Source organism: Musca autumnalis, unplaced genomic scaffold (assembly GCF_047663935.1).
Source record: "Musca autumnalis isolate F117 unplaced genomic scaffold, ASM4766393v1 scaffold_5, whole genome shotgun sequence".
NCBI classification, from domain to species: domain Eukaryota; kingdom Metazoa; phylum Arthropoda; class Insecta; order Diptera; family Muscidae; genus Musca; species Musca autumnalis.
Window position 1 is genome coordinate 144,904,547 of NW_027412088.1, and position 23,013 is coordinate 144,927,559.

The 23,013-nt window shown below is 33.5% G+C and overlaps 2 protein-coding genes across 6 annotated transcripts in view; both read right to left on the minus strand.

Moving 5' to 3' along the window:
* Orc6 (Origin recognition complex subunit 6) overlaps nt 1-10,031 on the minus strand; it is a 213,059-nt gene extending 203,028 nt beyond the window's left edge. The window contains exon 1 of the mRNA XM_073990250.1: nt 10,022-10,031. The gene's annotated coding sequence lies outside the window, so the exon portion shown is untranslated. The remainder of the gene's footprint in view (nt 1-10,021) is intronic.
* Nucleotides 1-23,013, minus strand: part of Fatp2 (Fatty acid transport protein 2) — a 130,962-nt gene that overhangs the window by 49,224 nt on the left and 58,725 nt on the right. Inside the window, exons 1-2 of one of the 5 annotated variants that reach the window (XM_073990237.1) lie at nt 537-899; nt 305-453 (exon numbers count right to left, since the gene is read on the minus strand). The exons of 1 other annotated variant lie outside the window; for it this stretch is intronic. The gene's annotated coding sequence lies outside the window, so the exon portion shown is untranslated. Of the gene's footprint in view, nt 1-304; nt 924-23,013 lie in introns of those variants that run through there. 3 more of the 5 variants (XM_073990233.1, XM_073990234.1, XM_073990236.1) reach the window with 3 other exon arrangements.

A 23,013-nucleotide genomic window follows, 5' to 3' on the forward strand; every position in this document is an offset into this window, starting at 1 on the left:
TTCCATTGCTTATATGTCAAACAAATCCTAATAAAGAAGGTTAACCCGAGAAAAAGCTCTAGTGTGTACGGAGTTTAATCCAATTTCGTTTGGTTGCCAGAAAATCTTTAAATAGCTGTGATAGCATTGGTTAGCATTGGTTGGATCGCACAAAGCAACGACAACACAAAGCATTCATTCATTCACCCAACAAACAATCACTTACAATCACTTTCATTACTAGGCGTTAGAGTTGTGCCAAAGGAACTATTTGGCCAGTTCCAATGGCCCACATTTTTTCTTTGAACACACTGCGTATACTTACTATCACACGTTATATTTCATGATGTTACTCATACGTTTTGGAACTAGGACAAGGAACTTGGAACTAGATTACCCAACTCTACTAGGCGTTTACAAAGACAATTTGTCTTAAAATACAACCGTGATTTACTAAAGGGTTTATAGTTAATGCTGCTTGAGCGAAATAAAAAATTTCTTATTATCATGTTATGACCGAGGTTGTTTGTTGTTGTTGTTATTTGTTTTTTTCCTACTCGATTTTGTTTCTGTTTTCGTTGGCTAACGTGTCGTTTGTCGGATTGTTTGTTTAAGCCTCCACTTTAATGACGTGTGTATATTTGTTGTAAGTGTGTATCCTTTTTCCTCCGGCTGGCTTTGTTCTAGATTGTTTGTTCACAATAGGATGTGATGTTTTAAACATTCACTAGATTTGCAACATTGTTATTTTGTTATTTTTTAATACAATTTTATCAAATTCTCATGCTGACATTATTTTTTATTACTGTGATAACACAAAATCTAATGTTTTTGTTGTGACGTTGTACCACCTATCCACGAATGTTTTTTTTTTTTGCGAATGCAACAACAACACAGTGATATTCATATTCATGGATTTCATACTTTAATTAACAACTGTTGTGGAGACACACATTGATTTTCAGCTTTATAAATTTGCGTTCCAATGGAGAGTTTTCAATAACTGGAAGTGCGCATGTCTGGGAATATTCAACGGTTATAATTTCAAATGTATTTTAAAACGTATTAACACCGCCACCTAATACCCCGGTTACACTTAACCGGGTTAACCCAGTGGGTTTGGATTTAAAATGTCAATTCCATAGCGTAAACGTCAAGTAAATCCTCTCGAAGTGGGTTATAAAAAAGTGTCATTTGCAAATACATTAGGCCTGTTCGATAACTTCGCAAGTAAAAAGTATTTGCAAGTTCTTGCAACTACTTCTCATTTCTCTTTTACTGAACAAGTTTGTTATCGAACAGCATTTTGTAAAAGTTTGCACAAATTTGTACAAACTTTTGAGTTATCGTACAGATCTATTATTTATTTGATAGTTATTTAATGAATTTGACAACAAAAATGGTGGAAATGCGACATAAAAAGGTGCTAATGTGGAGTTTAATTAGCCTTTATTTTTATGTCTGTATGCATTGCCAAGGTTTTACAACTGTTTTCGCAATTGTCGGGACGCCACAGGCAAGTTTTGGGTTTTTGACATGTACTCAACTGCCTTGTCATGTGTAAACGCAGGGTAAGAAAATTTGTATTAAAATACAACCGCGATTTACTAACACATACATATGCTCTGTTCCAGAACCTGCAAGAAGCTACTATTTTTTACTACGATAACATTTTTCCCTTTATGTTATCGAAAAAAATAGTGAAAATTAGTAGATTCTTGCAGTATTGGAACAGACCATTACATACATATGTGGTCTGTTCCAGTACTGCAAGAATCTACTAATTTTTACTATTTTTTTCGATAACATATAGGAAAAAATTTTATCGTAGTAAAAAATAGTAGCTTCTTGCTGGTTCTGGAACAGAGCAATAAGTTATGTTCCTTTACTTGCATTGATGTTACCATTTTTAGCCCGAAAAGCGTTCCTTATGGGTTTCTACACGGTATATTTTATACATGTTATGCATAGAGATGGTATTTACCGAGTATTTAAATACCCATTTGTGGGTATTTATTTGGGTATTTACTTTATTGAATCGCAAATACAGCTTCTTACACCCTTTTCCTGGGTTTCGGTTGTGAAATCGTTTCAAAATGTACAGTTTTATATTATTCTGAACACTTGGGTAAACACCCGAGTATTTACCCAGATATGTAAAAAGTGACAGTAGTTATGCATAAAACATACCGTGTAGAACCCCCATTAACCCCAAAAAGTGGAAGCAAATTTTAAGAGAGAGGGAGAGAAAGGGGATTGAGAGAACAAAAATGGCGCTCCCTTCTACAGGCTACCAGACAAATTTCTTCGGGTAAAAAATGGTAGAAGTGGTTTTTTGATATTTGTTTGAAGAGTATTTGGCAATGAAGAAAAAACCTTAACAAAAAACAAAAGAAAAAAGCAAACGCTGACAAAGCAAAATAACTGTGAAATAAAAGAAGAAAAATGAATTTGTATGTTTCTTTTTGACATTGTTACCAGATCTACCATTTTTCCGTTCGTGCGTTTCAATTACGTTGTTCGCCTGTCGAACGACGTACACGAATTAACCCGTTTCCACGACACCATTCGTAATTAACAGAAACATTAACAAAATTTCCTTCATTTTTGTTTTCTTGTTTTCACGAAAATTTGCACCGAAAACACATAAAATATACATTAAATGAATAAGGAAAGCAATAGACTTTCCTTCAAATGTATCTTCTACATTTTACTACACACATTTCATTCATTTTTTTCTATAAATTATGAATAATTTTGTATTTTCAATATATTTTTATATGTTTCTATTTTCAAAATTAAAGAGAGAGAGACATGTCAAAACAATGTTTGTATATACCAGGGTTTCGGAGTCGGAGTCGGAGTCGGAGTCTACGAGTCGGAGTCGAGCAATTTTGCTGGAGTCGGAGTCGGAGTCTGAGTCGGAAAAAATAACTCGACTCCGACTCCGGGCAAAATTTTTTCCACGTTATACAAGCATACGATTAAATTTGGAACAAGAACATTTTTTTAATCATTATTTATTTTAAAAGAAAATTATAAGAAACCATGTATGCAAACGGTATTTTATACTAATTTAAAGGACAATTCACAGGATATTATTATCCTCTGAAATGTAGTCTATTCGTCCCTATTTTGTTGATCCAAATGATTCTTAACATTTTTGCAAACAAAAGTAAAGTTCTAGGACAATAAAATTAAGACCTTTAACCTCTTTCGTCAGAAGTCTTACTGATCTTCTCACAAAGGTCTATTGGTATTCTTATCCTGTTTTTTATGAGAAATCATCCTTGTCCTCTATTAAAGACATTGTGGTCTCTATGTATTTCGGTAAATTTCTCATAATCTATTAACTATATGTGAAATTCAGATTAAATTGGTTGTTTGTCAACGACAGATTCATCCCACCATAACTCAGAAGTCTGACAAATGGCGAATCTTTCTTCTAGGATTCTTTATGTACTCAATGAGGCATTAGATGTAGACATTCAAATAACCTAATCTGTCCGCCAGGAACAGACATAGTTCATATGTATCCGAGTTTTCTAAACAATCAATAGCATATACGAAATTCAATAAAATACATAACCATAGAGTTTTCATGAGAAAGGATCGGGTAAAAGTTATAAAGACAATGGAAACATGACAATATCGATTTCTTGTCTTAGTGGACATAAAATTTTCCTAGCAACATTTTTGTAGAATATTTTCATTCTAATTTTTTCGTGTGCTAATTTTTCAGTTCCAGAAAACATCTGTCTGCCTACGTGATGGGTTGTTTACACAATATATCTCAAATATTTCAATAAAATTATCCACTCCACACCAAAGTTCAAAATGTGAGCGCTGAATTTTAGTATAAATAGCATAGCATAGAATATGTCATAAAATGTTTTAGTCGATCGGAACAATTTTGCCATAGTATAAGCGTTGGATGGGAGTAATTTATTTTATTTTGTATACAGCAAATAAACTGTGTTTTTCTCGAAATCGGCCAACAAAATATATGACAATTGGCTTATCAGTTTTCGAGGAAGAGTTGGTTGACACCGCAAAATGCTTTCATAAAAACAGGGTTTCGTAGACGGTCTCAAAACTTCGTATTATTTTTCGCTTTCAGGTGAAGAAAAAAATCACACGTAGTTTTCCCGGAAAAATCATGAAAAATGGCTTTTATTGACCTTTACAACTGGGGGTCTCCTTTTAAGGCTAAGCGCACTAAGATGTTGGGTTACATCCAGTTTGAATTGCTTATAATTTTTATTGCATGTAGTCCTTATGATTTGTATTGCCCCTTTGTTTTCACATATTTTGAAAGCTTAAAGATTTTCTCACGCGGAAGAATTCCGTCCAGAATATACTCGTGCAAAAAAGGAAAACCGACAAAAACTTTCGAGTCGTCGGCTTTCCTTTTTCAGATGCATTATTGATCATTAAGCTCGATTTCCAACGAAAAATTAATACTAAAAATGATCTTCGCCTCAAAAAGGCAAAATTTTCAAAAACGAAAAAACAAATACTTTCTAAATTTGCTATTTTCAATGTAAGATTCGGCAGAAACAATATTGATATGTTCGAATGTATTCGAACGAATTCCCTTTCTAATGAATATGTAAGGAAGAACTAACACATTAGCCTATATAGGTCAAAATATAGGAAAAAGTTAAAAATGTGTGCACATTTTATTAATTTTTAGTGGTATGGGAATTCACTCTCGGAGTCGACCCGGAGTCGGAGTCGGAGCCGGAGTCGTGAAAAAAACTCGTCTGGAGTCGGAGTCGGAGTCGAGCCAAAAATACCTCGACTCCGAAACCCTGGTATATACAGACTTTCAGTTATTTGTTTCCTTTTTGTTTCTGATTTTTTACGCGATTTTGAACTAATGGACAAGAAATGTGCCATTTATCTTTTTCCTTTTTTCTAAAAATTTTTGTGTTTACAACAAATTTTTCAATTTTGAATTTAGACATAATTATTTTTTCGATAAATTCTCTAATTTGTTAGGGATGGGACATACTTATTCGTCGTTCAGAGAGTATTTCTAATCGAACAACGTAGAAAAATCGTCGTTCGTTCATAGAATTTTGTTATGGGTCGAACAACGAATAGAGAACGAACGACGTACCGTGGAAACGGACTATTACTTTTCTGGTAAAACTGGTCATGAGAGAGCAATTTTGACGGTTTTTTTCTTATACCATTTTTTGACATTTTTGTAAACACAAAGTGGAATAATAGTTGAAATGTGTTGAAAACAAAAGAAGAAGAACAATAAGAAAATATGTGAACGGAAAACAAAACTAAATCGACGATATTCATTCATAATTTTACAACTGTTTTTGCAGTTGTCGGGACGCCAAAATCCCAAAACTTGGGTTAGACCCTTGCAATTCTAAATCACTATTAGGCCATATTTACATCGAATGTCGTATAATGGTTGGTTTACATTAACGAAATCCACTCGATTTCAACTGTCACTTCCTTTGCGTATATGTCAAATGAAAACTCATCCAAAATCCATTCGATTTCATTTGACGTACACGCAAAGGAAGTGACAGTCGAAATCGAGTGGATTTCGTGCATGCAAACCAAGCATAACAGTAAATTTACGAAATCGAGTGGATTTCAACTGTCACTCCTTTGCGTATACTACGTCAAATGAAATCTCATCTGAAAATCTATTGGATTTCATTTGACAATGAAGCAATAAAATTGACAGTTGTAATGTAAACCTAGTATAAGTACCCTGTTTAAAATGCAAACAGGCGGACGAGGCTCCAATGTAAACGTACCATTAATGGACTCAGACATAAACTATAATTACTGAAGAATGACCAAACCAAACATAGGAAGCGAAGTATTAAAATGCTCAATTAAATAAATAAACACAGATGCATGGTATAAGTAAAGAGGTAGATTTAAATAAAAAAAATCTATAGAACCCTTGTTTTTCCTGAATTCATAAAACTTCAACATTAGTAAACAAAAAGGCAACAAGTGGGTTTGTTTACAAAACACCAATTTTGAGCATTTTATAAAAAACGCGAAAAATGAATGAAGGGCCAAGGTTTCTCCACATAATCGAGTTGTGGATATGATAAAATGTTTGTTTCAATAATAAGCTGAAGGATTTCTTCCATACAAATGTTCTAAAAACAAATTTGAAAATCATTGACTTCGATTGTTTTTAAAATTGTTGGCATATTATTCAAACATCACAAACACATACAAAGATTGTGTATATTGTTTTGACGTTTTAGGAACAGTCGAAAGAAAAAAATTTAAATTGACAGGAAGCTTTAGCTAACCTTTATTATTAAACCATGCACAGATGCATACAATATGTATGTATATGCATGATTGCTATCAAAATTTGTTTAGATTAGTTCTTAGTTTTCAAGTCGTAAACTTAATAAATTTGTTATATCATTGTATAAAACTGGTTTCTACACTCGTTTAAGGAAAATAATTAAATCCGTCGCTTCTAGACAAATTGAAGTATAACCTTTTTGTTGGCAAATTTAAGTTTTGTCTGAAGTGAAATGAAAACATTGTTAAATGTGATTATAAGCATAGTTAAATAATTATTATTATTTTCAACGAACTTTGTGCTGGCATACAAATTGTATAATAGCGAAAATTGCTAAATTATATGTGGTTATGATTAGATTATCTAGGGTTTCGTTAAGTTTTAGCAAAAGCAATTGTTTTATACCCAGTAAACTATTGGTGAGTTCCAGAACTGCAAGAATCTACCAATTATACTATACTATGGGTGTGTATTAAGTTTGTCATTCCGTTTGTAACTACTCGAAATAATAATTTTAGACCCTACAAACTATATATATTCTTGATCAGCGTGCAATTCTATGTCGATATAACCGTCTGTTCATCTGTGGAAATCACTTTAGCGTCCGAACGGATTGAAGTAGGTGTATGAATTTTGGTAAAATCTATTGTATGTACGTAGGACTTTTGGTATTGAAAACGGGCTATGTAGGTCCGTGTTTTCGTATAGCTCCCATACAAAATGACGCGTCGTCGTTTTAAAGAATTTTTAAGATATTTGTTCCATTTGACTACCGAATTGGTTGTAATTTGGTATTTGGTGTCTCCAGAGGCTAATAGCAAAGACATATTTTATGTCTTAGGCCTTGATACTAACAGCGTGTTTTTGTAAAATGTTTTTGCCCATTTGTTCGTCGATTTCATGAACGAAGACACAATTTGGTTTTCATAGCGGTTGACGTTTGTATTCGTGTGACAAACAAATGAGAGCTTTTTATTTTCGTAATTTTTTGGTTTTCGTAACAAAATCAGACGAACGAATACGTCAAAAATAAACGAATGGAAAAGACCCATCGTTTTGAATGAAAATTAAATAATTTGAGTAATAAATGGCACAAAACACACGAAAACTGGAAGGGAATTCAATTTTATTTATTTTCATAGAAGCACACGCGTATATGTACATCTGTTTCTTCATAGTCCCGGGCCACACTAAGAGTAAAAGAAAATGAAAGTAAAAGAAAATGTTTGTTTCATACGAATATTGCAACCAAGCAAAATTGCAGAACACATGAAATCGTGTACACTAGTTTCTTGAAATTATGCATTTTTCCCAAAAAATGCAAAGTTTCATGTCAAAATTTCATTGAAATTACTCTAGTGTGGCCCGGGACATATTATCACAATTATTTTTGGACAAATTTGTGGTCTGTTCCTTTACTTTTGAAAATGGTAAAACGGGCAAAAGTAGCAAAAGTTGTAATCTACTTCCATATGATTTGTATGGTGTCTGAAGTCAAGGAACGCTTTTCGAGTAAAAAGTTGTAAAACTTGAAGATTCTTGCATGTAAAGGAACAGAGCTTTGATTACATTTTTTCTAATTTTTTGTTTGTCATCTGTTTATCGGGGTTGCCATCAAGTAGCAAATTTTACGTGCAGATGCCTATGCAAAATTCACAAAATAAGTATCATGGAAACCCTGAAATATAAAAGCTTTTATGAAATAGACGAAAGCTTTTCGATAAAAACGAATGGTTCGTAAAATTTTACAAGAACCAAATTTTTAACGTATGTATACGTTTTAGTACGAACGGTTCGTGTGATAGACAAGCATTTTTACAAAAACACGCTGTAAGATAGGAAAAGTCAATTGTGAAAAATTAACTGTAGGTGGAGTTAACCTCTGTTGTTACGATATCATAACAACATTCTGTTAAACGAAAACTGTTATTCATTGGAATAATTACAAGAAAAACATGTAAACTCAAATTTGACGGCATTCGCCTTTGTTTTTTATTAAATAAACAACAAATAAAAGTAAAGAAACAAATTTTAGCCACAAAACACAACGTTTATGTTTTCTGTGGCGATAAATGGGAATCAAAAGCGATTGACATTTGGTATGTTCCTTTACTTTTAAAAATGGTAACAGTGGCAAAAAATGGTGAACTGCTCTCATATAAATTGTACGCTTTTTAAAGTAAGGGAACACTTCGCGGGTAAGAAGTGGTAAAAACTGGTAACCTCAGGTCCGTAAAGGAACACGACTATTGCTGTTATTGCTGTTATCAATTCCAGTAAGTTGTTTAGCCATCTGTAACCAAAATGTGGAACTATTGTCATATGTGTTTGGAAAATGCATTTGTTCAAGTCTTTAACTATACGTCTTTGCCTGTAGTGGGATTCTCTAACGCATTTTTTGGTTATCGACAAAAATTGTTAAAATTAAAATGCTTATAATATCGGTAGTTAATGATATTATTCGGTTAGTTAGCGACCAATAAGAAGTAGTCGCAAAGTTCTACCGATTGCAACAGTAATGTTAACTTTTATTTGAACTTTTCATTCATAATTTTGCGTTTTAATTTGACCGATTTTGTCGGTAACCAAAAAATGCCCTAGAGAATCCCACTACTGGTTATGTTTTTTAGTATGACATAACCTAAAAATGTAAACAACAGCCTTGCCAAACAAACAAAACAACTGTTCCCTTAATGTTTACAGACGAGAATAGAACGCGCTAATCGAAAAAAGTACATAAGTGTTGTCATCTCATTTTGATTCATCAAAATTTTTTATGTATCACATGACGAGTAGAACTTGTAGATCTGAAAAAAAAGATACATAACATACGAAAAACAGATGGTCTGTTGGCACCTTAAACGTAAACTAATGGGGCTTCTACACGGTATGTTTTAGGCATAACTACTGTCACTTTTTACAATTCTGAGTTTTCTACACATGGTGATATGGGTATACATATGCAGTTTTTACGAATATTCTCTATTCTCGTCTGTACAACAAAAGGAAAACAGATGTTTCGTTGCTCGCAATATAAAAAAACGAAAACAACAGAAAACGAATGAAAAATAAAATTGATGTGCAGAAGGAATTACATATGGAGAAAAAAACAGTGAAAGTTGCTATGCATAACATGTATAAAACATACCGTGTAGAAGCCCCATAAGTACACGACATCCAGGAGGCGAATTGATCTTTGATTTTATTAATAGCCCAGCAAAATTTTCGATGCCAAAGATACCATTCAGTCATGGTTGCAGGTGATCTGGCAAGTCATCTTTTTAGCATCTTCATCGATGAATTTTATATGAGCGTGGACCCCAAAAGATGTCATTATTTTTGGATTCAAAGCAAGTCATTTACACCAATGCTTGACATGTCATTTTCACCAATGCTTTGGCATGTCATTTCCACCAATGCTTTGACATGTAATTTTCACCAACCCTTTGCAATGACATTAGGTCTGTCTGGTTACGCTAAAACTTGTACCAATTGTTGCTGTAAGTCGTCTGTTAACACAAAAAACCAGCAAAAGAGAGCGAATCGAGAGAGACATTTTGACAGTTCTTTTAGGCCGCCATCAGACCATCTGCTTTTTCACATGTATGACATCAGCTGTTCTGTATATTAGTATATCCAAAGTGACAACATACATGCGAAAAAGCAGATGGTCTGATGGCCGCCTTACTGAGAGTTTGCAAATTCTTGCTGGACAAATTTCTTCTAGCAAGCACTAGCAAACACAGCTGTTTTTAATTGTTCGGTGATTTATGTTTGTGAAAAAACATTTTATTGTAGAAATAGCAAGCCTAATTGTATTGTTTTTTTGGAGAACAAAGTTGCAAAGTTGAAAAATTCCTTTGTTAGGTCATTTTCTTTTTTATTTTAAATAAAATACAACATTTTTGCTTCCTTTGTTTGGTTCCTTTATTGGCGGACAAATTGTTCTGTTTGGGCAAGCCAGCTGATTGCTTGCTGGGAAGGTGTCTGTTTACTTTTTACAATTTTCTTGTAAAAGATAATAAAAACTCCTTACTCTCTGAGAAAGTTCTTGCTGGACAATTCTTGCTGGGAAAGTAACCAGAAAGACCTATTATCATTACGACGAGAGTTTTAACAACGTTGGTTGTGATTTCGAGTCTCCGACAACATCAAGCCTATTGTAAATAATTACTCTTATATATTTAGAAAAATGTATATAAATAAAAACACAAAATTCATCTCTATTGGATCGATGGAATGGGTTCAAATGCTGATGAAAAGATCGGATCTTTCGCGACTTCGTTTTAACCAATGCAAAAGATGCAATGAAATCACGTCGTCGCATGGAACCCCTTCCTTCAAATTTTGCTGGGAAGTTAAATGTCAAAGTGGCTTACCGAAGAGAGTAAAATTGCTTCAAATAGGTATACGTTTTTTATACCCTCCACCATAGTATGGAGGGTATATTAAGTTTGTTTTTCCGTTTGTAACGCATTGAAATACTCATTTGCGACCCTATAAAGTATATATATTCTTGATCAGGGTAAAATTCTAAGTCGATCTGAGCACGTCCGTCCGTCCGTCCGTCCGTCTGTGGTAATCACTCTAGCATCCACAAAAATGGAGATAGGACGATTGGGAAAATGCGTCTTTTGTTTGCAGGCAGGTCAAGTTCGATGATGGGCTATATCGGTTCACGTTTTGGTATAGCCCCCATATAACGGTACCCCCCGATTTACGGTATTTTGACGTTTTTAGCTACATTTTCAGGCCGATTTGGCTATAAATTGACACTTAGGGTTCTTAAGTGTCAATAAACATATATAACAAAACTTGTGGACTTAGGTCCACGTTTTGGTATAGCCGCAATATAACGGTACCCCCCGATTTGCGGTATTTTGAAGTTTTTAGCTACATTTTTAGACCGATTTAGCTATAATTTGAAATTTAGGGTTCTTAAGTATCAATAAACTTATATAACAAAAGTTGTGGACATAGGTCCACGTTTTGGTATAGCCCCCATATAACGGTACCCCCCGATTTGCGATATTTTGACGTTTTTAGCTACATTTTCAGACCGATGTAGCTATAATTTGACATTTAGGGTTCCTGAATGTCAATAAACTTATATAACAAAAGTTGTGGACATAGGTCCACGTTTTGGAATAGCCCCCATATAACGGTACCCCCGATTTGCGGTATTTTGACGTTTTTAGCTACATTTTTAGATCGATTTAGCTATAATTTGACATTTAGGGTTCTTAAGTATCAATAAACTTATATAACAAAAGTTGTGGACATAGGTCCACGTTTTGGTATAGCCCCCATATAACGGTACCCCCCGATTTACGTTATTTTGACGTTTTTACCTACATTTTCAGACCGATGAAGCTATAATTTGACATTTGAAATTCTTAAATATCAATAAACTTATGTGACAAAACTCGTGGACATAGGTCCACGTTTTGGTATAGGCCCCATATAACGGTACCCCCGATTTACGGTATTTTTACGTTTTCATCTACATTTTCAGACCGATATAGCTATAATTTGACATTTAGGGTTCTTAAGTGTAACTAAACTTATATAACAAAAGTTGTGGACCTAGGTCCACGTTTTGGTATAGCCCCCATATAACGGTACCCCCGATTTACGGCATTTTGACGTTTTCATCTACATTTTCAGACCTATTTAGCTATCAATTGACATTTAGGGTTCTTAAATGTCAATAAACTTATATAACTAGTGGACATAGGTCCATGTTTTGGAATAGCCCCCATATAACGTTACCGCCCGATTTCAGGTATTTTGAGAATTTTACCAACAAGTTTTAACCGAATTATCTGTAATTTGAACATTTTACATTTGAAATTCTTAGTGGTCACCACACCTCTCCACCAAAAATTGTCAGAAAGCCCCATATAACGGTACCTCCCGATTTTTAGTAATTTGATGATTTTAGCTACAATATTAAACCGAACTAGCAGTAATTTGATATTTGAAGTTCTTAGTGGTCACAACACCTCTCCATCAAAAATTGTCAACATAGGTCCATGTTCGAATATAGCTCCCATGTAACGGTACCTCTCAATTTTCAGTAATTTGGCAATTTTAGCTACAATTTTTAACAGAACTAACTGTAATTTGGCATTTGAAGGTTGTAGTGGTCACCACACATCTGCATCAACAATTTTCAACATAGCCCCAATATAACGATACTTCCCGATTTTCGGTACTTTGAGGATTTTACTTAAAATGTTCAACCGAACGTAGGTCCATGTTTTTGTATAGCCCCAAAACAAACATCCCGATTTTCTAAGGATTTTTTTGGACAAACATTCTGTAATTTGAAATTTAAAAGTCAACAAAAATTCTGCAACAAAAATTGTTCGTTTAAGTTCATATTTTCGTATAGCCCAGATACTTTCGAACTAGCTGTTAATGACATTTGATGTTCCCACGTTATGTACCGATTTTCGATATTTTGAGGATTCTAGCTAAATTTTTTAACCGAATTAGGAGTTATTTGACATTAAAATCTCCCATCAAAAACTGTCAACATAGGCCCTGTTTTATTATAACCCCTATATAACAGTACCTCCCAATTTCTAGCCCACCAAAAATTGTCAACAGTTAGATATAGGCACCATAAAAAAGGGCCTCCCGAATGAAGCATTTTATGTACATTATCTGACATTTTAACGTACTCACTTAAAGTTGGGGACAGGAATGAATATTTTATGGTGGAGGGTATGAAAAGTTCGGCCCGGCCGAACTTAATGCTTTTTTACTTGTTAAGTTTAAAAACTCTTAAACCCAACGTATTTATGATTGTTCATGCCTGGAGCTAAAGAGCATTGTATGGAATAATTATTATTTGGCTTGTGACATCAATCTTCCACAAATATTTATGTAGATTATTAGATTAACTTATCGCAATAAAAAGTGGACGTCCACCAAGTTCGTATCGATAATACCGATGCAATAAAAACGAATATTCGAATATTCTATACGACGAGTATTTGCATATTAAAATATTCTTTAGCTACCTCTTGTACCTTAAACATTACCAACAAGCCAACAATCTAATAAATTTTTATAAGGTTCAATAAAAACAACCTAATACAAGTGGCACAATTTTTATATTTGTTTTTATTTTATTTTTGAACTGCCACTTGAGAATCGATTGACGACAATCGCAAGTATTCTACCTCACAAAAATAGTATCACAAATTATCGCTTATCAATGTTGTGTGCGTTTTTTTTTTTTTTTTTTTTTTGAAAATGCAAATCGACCAACAGCAGAGAAATTGATTAGCATTTTAAATTATGAAAGCTTTTGGATTATAATTAGTTCAGATAATCAGTTAAGTAACATGTTGTAGGTTTAATATAAAATTGATTGAGTTCATGTTTGATTACAATTCCCAATAAGCATAATAGGTATGTCTGGTTACTTCTCTAGCAAGAATTGTCCAGAAAGAACTTTATGAGAGAGTTGGGAGTTTTTTCTCTCTTGCCAAAAAAACAATTTGTCCGCCAATAAAGGAACCAAAGGATGCAAAAATAGGTGTATACGATAACTTTTCCAGCAATAATTACTCAGCAATTTGCAGCAACCTCTCTCAATGAATTTTACTCTCAAACTCTCTCAAGCAAGAAAAATTGCAGAAAGTTATCAAACAACATTTTGTTTGAACTTGCAAGAAAGTCAGCTGTTTCCGAAAATGTATGATTTTTTTTTCTTTTGATGTTTTAAACAAAATGGAACAAAAACACTAATTTTAAAATTAAATTTTACTTATTTAAAGCACTAATGCTATCCACAACGATTTAGAATCTAAAAAAATGTGCAATTGTGAAATTTTAGCTTTGTTCCTTTACTTTTTTAATAGTAAAAATAGCAAAAGAGAGAAGTTCTCTCTTCTCTCAGAAAACTGTGCAAAATTGCTCTCACGTAACAAGTTGTGCACAAAACAATGATGAACAAAACAGTACTCTAGCGTCGATTACTCGTAATCGCAGCCATAATTGACACAAGTACAATCAAAAATATACACATTGTTTTATAAATATTTTTAAACAATATACAAATTTTACTATTTTAGAATACAATTAAAGTTTTAAAACATAAAAAAGTTCAGAAAATCCAACAAAAACGAAGTGTGAAATATTTAAGAGAAAGTGTGTCAGATTCTCTTTGCGCATCCCTGGCGCAAAAGTAAAGAAACTGAAAAATAGTAGATCTGGCAGCAAAGTCAATAAACAAACATGGCTGCTAAAAAAATATAACAAACAAAATAAATTTCACTGTTTTTTATTTCACTGGATTAAATTTTAGTAGTTTGCTTTTTACCTTTTGCTTTAATTGTTAAATAAATGTCAAATCAGCAGTTTGACAGATTTTCCACTTTTTACACAACGAAATTTGTCGAGCAGAAAGTAGTAAAAGAGAAACCCATTTTGGCTCTCTCTCCTCTCTCACTCTCTTAAAAATTGCTTCCAGTTTTACTACTTTTTTGGGTTAAGGAACGCTTTCAGAGTTAAAAATGGTAAAACTTGAAGAAACTTTAACGTAAAGGAACAAAGCTTTTCTTGGTCAAAAATGTTAACTGCTCTGTTCAACAACCTGCAAGAAGCTACTATTTTTTACTACGATAACATTTTTTCCTTTATGTTATTGGAAAAAGTAGTATAAATTAGTAGATTCTTGCAGATCTGGAACAGACCAAACATTTTAAGTTGTTAACATTGAACAGCTGATTAAAAGTCAGCTGATCAGACTTGCAATTTTTTGCGGGACAAATTTTCCGAGCAAAAATTTGCAAGTTCTCAGTCACAGAACTGTCGAAAAATCTCTCTCAAAAAGAAAATGACCCAAAAAGACATTTTTCCAATTCGCAACTTTGTTCTCAAAAAAGAACATTACAATAAAATTGTTTTTAGTTTTCACAAACATAAATCACCGAATAATTAAAAACAGATGATTGTTTGTTTTCAGGAGAAAGAAGAGTTGCAAGTGATTGCAAGAAGAAATTTTCAAACTCTGAGTAAAATAGCTATCAGAATGTCTCTGCCGAATCGTAAGCAACAATTGGTACAAACTGTTACAAATTTTAGGGTAACCAGATAGACCTAATGCTACTATCCAATGGGAGGTTTATTAAAGTTATATTTACCTTTTTTTTGGATTGCTTGAGTGGAGTATTCCCCCATTGGCTCAACTTCATTTATTACCCTCTATTACAGAGAGTAATGTTTTTCAAAACGAACTGACAGTGTTGCAAAATTTTACTGATCGCTACCAATATCATGATTTCATCCCGGCGAAGGGAATTATCAATTGGCTTCTCAGTTTTTTAAATGATGCCTTTTTAGCGAAAAACCGAACTCTTTAAGTGCCTTGTTGTTGTTATATTTACCTATGGCAAATATTCCTTTCAAATTTAATTGGCGGCACAAGTCGTAAATATCTCGAAAAATTTTATAAATTCTTAATCATGCGTTGTAAATTTACATTTACTTTTTAACGGGTTTTATTTTGAAATTTACATTTTTAATTTACATCTCAAAAGTTCAATGATCTCATTTACATTAATCAATATTACAAAATATATAAAATCGAAACACGTGTAGATTGAGATTTGTATCGAAACAAAAGTAACACATTTCTTCATAACCAGTTGAATAAATTAGAAAATAGACCACAAAAAATTAATTATTTTGAAATTGGATATTTTTGATCCTTCCTGATGAGACCAAAATATAAAATGTATACTTTAGAGCGAAATCTTTAAGTGCTTCCTTTTTAAATAAAATATGATCTCAAAAGAAATAACAGAATGGGTTTATTATTATGAAATAACAGCGATTTTTAGGTTATAAAATTCGATTGTTTATTCTGTCAACAACATTCCCAGCAAAATGTTTGCCTCCAAAGATGCAGTTAAATCATATGTACAAGTGATCTGGAAGTGCATCAAATTATGCATTTCCACTCATGATTTTGACTGCTGAAGGATGCACTCCATTAGCGCTGCATTTTAACTATCCCTTTGGAATCGCATTTTAACTAACCCTTTAGGGTAGAATAGGATGCAGTCCAATTTGCATCCAAAGCACGTGTTTTGATGCAGTGCTTTGGATTGAATTTAAAGGCACTCTTCTGAATGTGTTTTTATGCAGTTCAAAGATGCAATAAAAATGCCTGCCATTCAAACTATCCCAAAATAATTAGAATTTATTGTTTGGGTAAAACAAGAATTATAAGAACTTTATTACATTAACACAGAATATGAAATTTCTTCATTAAATTCAATCGTAACTGAGTTTGTTTCCTCCGCTCTCCATTTAATCCAAGATGAGATGTTTTTGCTTCATCTGCTAAAGGGGTTCTCATATTGTCTTCCCAATACCAGTTGAGATTTCGACAAGTACTCCGTAAATTTTTTTCCAACTTTTGGTTGTATTTTGTTTATTTTATATAAAAATTTTAGAAATTGATGCATACTTTTTTTTCTTTGAAAAAATTCTGTAGTTGTAGGTATTTATAAATTGGCTTGCTTGCTAGGGATCACTAAGCAACTGCTTGTAAAATATATCGGAGTGCCTTTTTCACGACTTCCTTGAACTGCATCCGGATGCAATTTAAATGTGAGAAATAGATGTCAATCGTTGGATCGCATCCAAATGCTGTTAAAATGTAAGGAATTGGAGTGCCTTATTCACGACTCCGATTGAACTGCATCCAGATGCTGTTAAAATCTGAGGAAAGGATGTCATTCATTGGATCGCATCCGAATGCGGCTAAAATGTAAGGAATGGAGTGCCTCTTTCACGACTCCGTTTGAACTGCATCAAAACATGCCTTGAAAGAACCACTCTACATTGCACTACTTCCAATATATTTTGCTGGGTTGTTTTTGGCTAGGTTTGTGACGTTTCTGACGTATATAATATACGTCTGAAATGTATGTCAGTTACGTCATAATTTCCGACAGACCATTTATACTAATCAATTACTTTATGACTTACGGCATGTTTACAGTATATATTAATAGTTTTGAAACACCAACAACATGATTGCATGTGAAAAAGACAAAAATAAATATTAAATAACGTGACACGTTCATATTTATGAAGATGCTATAACATCGCTTTTATGGTATAATTAACTATAATTTTACAAAAAAAAAACTTTTTTTCGCTTCGATGAACTTCGTTATGGGCAATATATTGTTTTTAGAACAAACGATTAATGATATTAGAGTGGTTCATTAGAACCATTTGTAATTTTGAATCTAAAACGCCTGTTAGACTATGAACTTGTACTATGATTTAAACTGTCAATCCCATAGAATATACGTCAAATAAAATCCAGTGGATTTAGAACTATGATTTATTTGACGTATATACTATGGAATTGACATTAGAAATCGAGTGGATTTATAAGTCTAAACGTACTATAAAGTACTGTTACGAATGTACTGATAGGTTTAAGTTAGTTTAACTGAATTTCCGTTAATTTGAAAAATTGAATTGTAACGTAAAGTAAATTTTTATTACTCAGTTACTTTATTTAAACAACAATTAAGCTGAAAACAGATACAACGTTTGATTAAAGTTTTGCGTTGGGCGTCGAGAAAAAAAACAACAACAACAGGGCGACGACGATACCAAAGTCCAGCGTTTATCTTTTTACCGGCATATATTTCAAATGAATTTGAATTTTTCGGCATCATGCCCAACAGTGTAAAAACGGCCAAAACGACACAAAACTTTGCCCAAACGTTGTATCTGTTTACAGCTTTACTGTGTAAAAATTTCTGAATCTTTCCAGTTCTTACTTTTCATGTTTATTATTGTTGTACATTTATCCATCATGCAATTATCGCTTAGTTTCTCAAATTGTTGTTCTTGTACTTTTTTCATGTTTGTTTTGATAGCTCAATTACGTCTCCGCTGTCTGCATGATAACTTTCAAAGATTTACTCAGCAAGTTCCAACAACTTCCCTCAGTGAATTTTACTCTCTCAGGCAAGAAAAATTGCAGAAAGTTATCGAACAACATTTTGTAAGAAATTGCAAAAAATGTCAGCTGTTTTCGAAAATGTATGAAAATTGTTTTTGATTCTTTTGATGTTTTAAACCAAATGGAACAAAAACATAGATTTTTAAATTGCATTTAATAGGACGTTCCATTGCTTATATTTCAAATAAATCCTTATAAAGAAGGTCAACCCTGCAAAAAGCTATAATATAAACATGGCCTTACTTATTTAAAGTAATAATCCTCTCCACAATGACTGAAGCTGAAAACAGATACAACGTTTGATTAAAGTTTTGCGTTGGGCGTCGAGAAAAAAACAACAACAACAGGGCGACGACGATACCAAAGTCCAGCGTTTATCTGTTTATCGGCATATATTTCAAATGAATTTGAATTTTTCGGCATCATGTCCAACAGTGTAAAAACGGCCAAAACGACACAAAACTTTCCCAAACGTTGTATCTGTTTACAGCTTTAGAATCTACAAAATGTGAAATTTTCTCGGTCAAAAATGTTAACATTTCAAGTTGGTTACATTGAACAGCTGATCAAAAGTCAGCTGGCCAAACTTACAAATTTTTACGGTACAACTTTTCCCAACAAAAATTTGCAACTGTCAAAAAGTCTCTCTCAACTCGCTCTCTTTTTCTGGACAATTTTGTTATCGAACAGCATTCTGTAAACAATTGTACGAATTTGTACAAATTTTTGGGTTATGGTACAGACCTATTTTGTGTTGTTGTTCGCCTAGTGGGAGTGTGCGTCTGTGTGTTCGTTGCTTAGTTGGTTTCTAGAGGTAGCCAGACCCTCTAGAAACTTCAACAACGAAAAGCGACGGGATATAAATACCAGGAGATTGGGAAACAAGCAGTCAGTTATGAATCTGATCGCCACTTGTAAACGTCGACTAGTAAAGAAGTAAAGTAAAGCTGTGTACTTAGTAATTAAAGTCGGTTGTTGATAAATGTAATAAATTTAATAAAGCACTGTTGAAACGTGATCTAAAACGAACAACGTCTACACTGAGATTAGTTAAATCTAATTCCGTAATAGTACATACAATATAATCGAACTGTCAAACCATATACTGTAATGAAATGACAATATGCCTGTTCGATAACTTTGCAAGTAAAAACTTTTGGAAAGTTCTTGCAACTACTTGCAAGACTTCTCAAGTCTCTTTTACTGAACAAGTTTGTTATCGAACAGCATTTTGTAAAAGTTTTTGCAAATTTGTACAAACTTTTGGGTTGTCGTAAAGACCTAATATTTGTTGTTTAATTCTTATCCCCTGTTTTTGTAAAAAAATTATTGTTCTCACACGAATTGTCAAATTTTGTATATCTATTTACTCGCCTTGATTATTGAATGACGAATTCTTGACTTTATATAAAACGTGTCTACGAAGAATTAGGTCTGTATGTCATCTAGGGGCTGAGCTATGGATGCCCAAATTATTACGAATATAGACGAACGAACAAAAAATAGTTACATAAACAGGGGGTTAGTTTTTGATTGTGAAACTAACATTACGTCCCAATTTACATTAGGCGGCAAGTCCCAGTTTGTAGAAGAGACACGTAAGGGGAATGGAAATGGAAAAAATTGCTCGTACCGGCAATTCTCAGGCAATTCATTTTATATTTTTTGTATTTGACACTATTTTCATTGTTTTGAAAACAAAACTTGTCGGAACAGAATTGCATTTTATAAACGCAAGAGGCAAGTTTAAAAAGGAACGAGAAAAATTGCCGCAAGTAAACTCGCCTAATGTAAATTGGGACTACTTGCAGTTAACTACAAAGGTGTTTTAGGCCGAGCTGAACTGGCATTGGGAAGTTATGATACAATTTATGATGTTTCTATATTCTAAGAATGCATAGTGCCCTATTACATTCACTCTATCCACTGTATCGTTGATTTGTTGTTGGAAAATGTGGCTACAGCTCGAAAAATAGGAACGTATTATAGGTGGCGCCCAACGTGGTACAGGTCCTCATCAGAACAAACGAAAATAATAACTCGAAAGAACTTTGATATTTTAACCAATTTTGTTTGGCGCCCAACGTACTATAAGACCTCATCAGATTAAACATAAATATTAACTCGAGCGACATGAAATATGCCTTGGAAAAAAAAATTAGATGAAAAATTCTTCGAATATAGAATTTGCATCATTACGTGTTGCGATAATTCATCTCAGCCATAGAAAACGCGCATAGAAGCGTAAAGATGACATCCAAAGCGATCTGACTTGGACAATTGCGATGTAAGATGATTGATGAACAATTTCTGAACTTGGGACTTAGTATTGGAAACTTGGGAACAAGTTGGGACTTAGTATTGGAAACTAGGGAACCAGGAGAACTTTGCTAACATGCAGTTGGGCTAGGGAAAAAGTTGTGAGACGCGAGTGAGCCCAAAACTATTAGATAGTGAGTAACTATTATTATGATCGAGAGATCTAGAGAAAGTAAAAAATAGAAGTTACAAACAGTAATGTGAGGATGAGAGCTAATGGTTAGCTAAGGGGTAGTTTACACTATATGTAAATGTCATATGACATGAAATTTTCCATCGTTATATATTCGCTAATATGTGTAATATTGGAGATTTTCCTTACGCCATTTACTCTGTGCGTCCACACCAGCAAAAATGTAAAAAAACTACGTCTCCACATTGCCTCCATGGGTAAATATGGAATGTTTTTATTTCGTGTCATATGACATTGATAGATAGTGTAAACTACCTCTAAGAAAATATACGTATTCGAACAACTACTAATAAGGTGGCAAACTAATTGAGGTAGATATTACAACTATTTTAAAACTAGGAACTACTTATAAAGTAAACAATTACTCCTAGGAACCTAGGATAGTATAACTATGCTACGGAACCAGTACACAGAGGGAAAAAAGTCAATTCAAAATCAACACCGCATGGTGTCAACATTTTACCACGGCTGTTGTCATTTTATGATATATTAACAATGAACAATTGTTAATATTTTGACCACAATCGTGCTCACTTTAACCACGGTACGTTGTCAATTCTCGAAACCGTTGACACCATCTCGTTGTCAAGTTGACAACGGCGTGCTCATTCCGACCACAAACGGTGTTGATACACTATCGACAACGAATGTGGTCAGTTCAACCACGTATGATGTAATTTTTTCTCTGGGTGTACTAATCTATCGGATTACTAATGGAGTGACCAACTTCTACTAGGAAGATGATATGTTTTTTTTGTTTATTTTTATTTATAATTCATACATTGAAAACTATGTTATAACTGAGCTACGGAACTAGTACTAATCTATCCGACTACCAACCAACGGCTTAAGAGCTTTGAACTACTACTTTTACGAAATTGAATAAGTGTATATGTTCACACACGAACTCCTACTTCCTCAGGGAACTATTTGAGATGCCTACCACGGAGCTAGTGAACTAATAAAATAATCAACTCTTAATTACCTGTTAATTTTTTTATACAGTGAGTTGTGTTGGGCAGGTGAACTAAAAGCAAGCAAATAAACTACTACAACTGGAGAACACTTACAAATAGTAAGGTGAAGAGGAGAGCTTTTGTTTAGTTAGGAAACTACTTGTGGTCTGAGTACTACTAATGAGTTGGAAAACAACTGGAGATAGATAACTACCGGTAACATATGTAAGTAAATATCAATAAACGAGTATATTATTACTACTATTGGGAAGCTAAGATGTTGTAACTGAGCTACGGAACTAATATTAATCTATTGGGCTACTAATGAAGTAATAAATTGCTGATGAGCTTTGTAATACTAGTTCTTGATACTAGGGAGCAGACAAATAACGACCATTAACTAGGGAATTGAGCACGAGTATTGTGAATGATTTTGAGAATTTGTGCTATTCTGATGAAAAAATAATACGTTGGTGAACTAGTAGTCAATGAAAACTACTTTACGAATGAGAACTACTAGTAAACTACAAATGTCCTGTGATTATACCAAGAAGCTGGGTAGATACTAATTGAGCTGGGATACTACTACTGAGTTAGCGAACCAATAACTGAGTAACGCTAGTTTGTTAATATATTTCTAATGCTGGTGAGGGTTTCAGATAGTTCTAATTGAGCAAGTGAAATACTAGTAAAACTATCAAGGTGATTATGAATGTAAACTCCCCGTGAGTTTTGTTTTTCTGCCGTTTAAACTTAAGAGAAAAAATGAGAAAACTCACGGGGAGTTGATATTCATAATTGGGCTGTATGTGATAGTAGTGAACTATTAGCGATCTAGAGTACTAACCGTGGCCCAGGGTCTAGTAATGAGTCGATTTTTTGTGAGATTCGGAATTATAAGTAAGGATGAAAACTACAAGTGCGCTAGAAAGTTATAATCGAGCTGGAAACTATTAATGATCTGACAAAATTCGTGTGAACTAGCTAGATTCTTTTAAGAATGGAATTACTAGCCGGATAATACAATTTTGCTAAGAAAATGAACTGAACCATAGACTAGTAAATGTATAGACCAAGAAATTGTAATGTGCTTGTTATTTCTAGGTGTCGCCCTTACTGAAACTGCGCTGCGTTTTCACTCAATTGCACATTGTTTTGTGGTAAATTGCAATATTTTTTTAATATTTTCATATGAGAATGGAGATGCGACCAAGATTACCCACATATTGTCTTTTACCAGAAT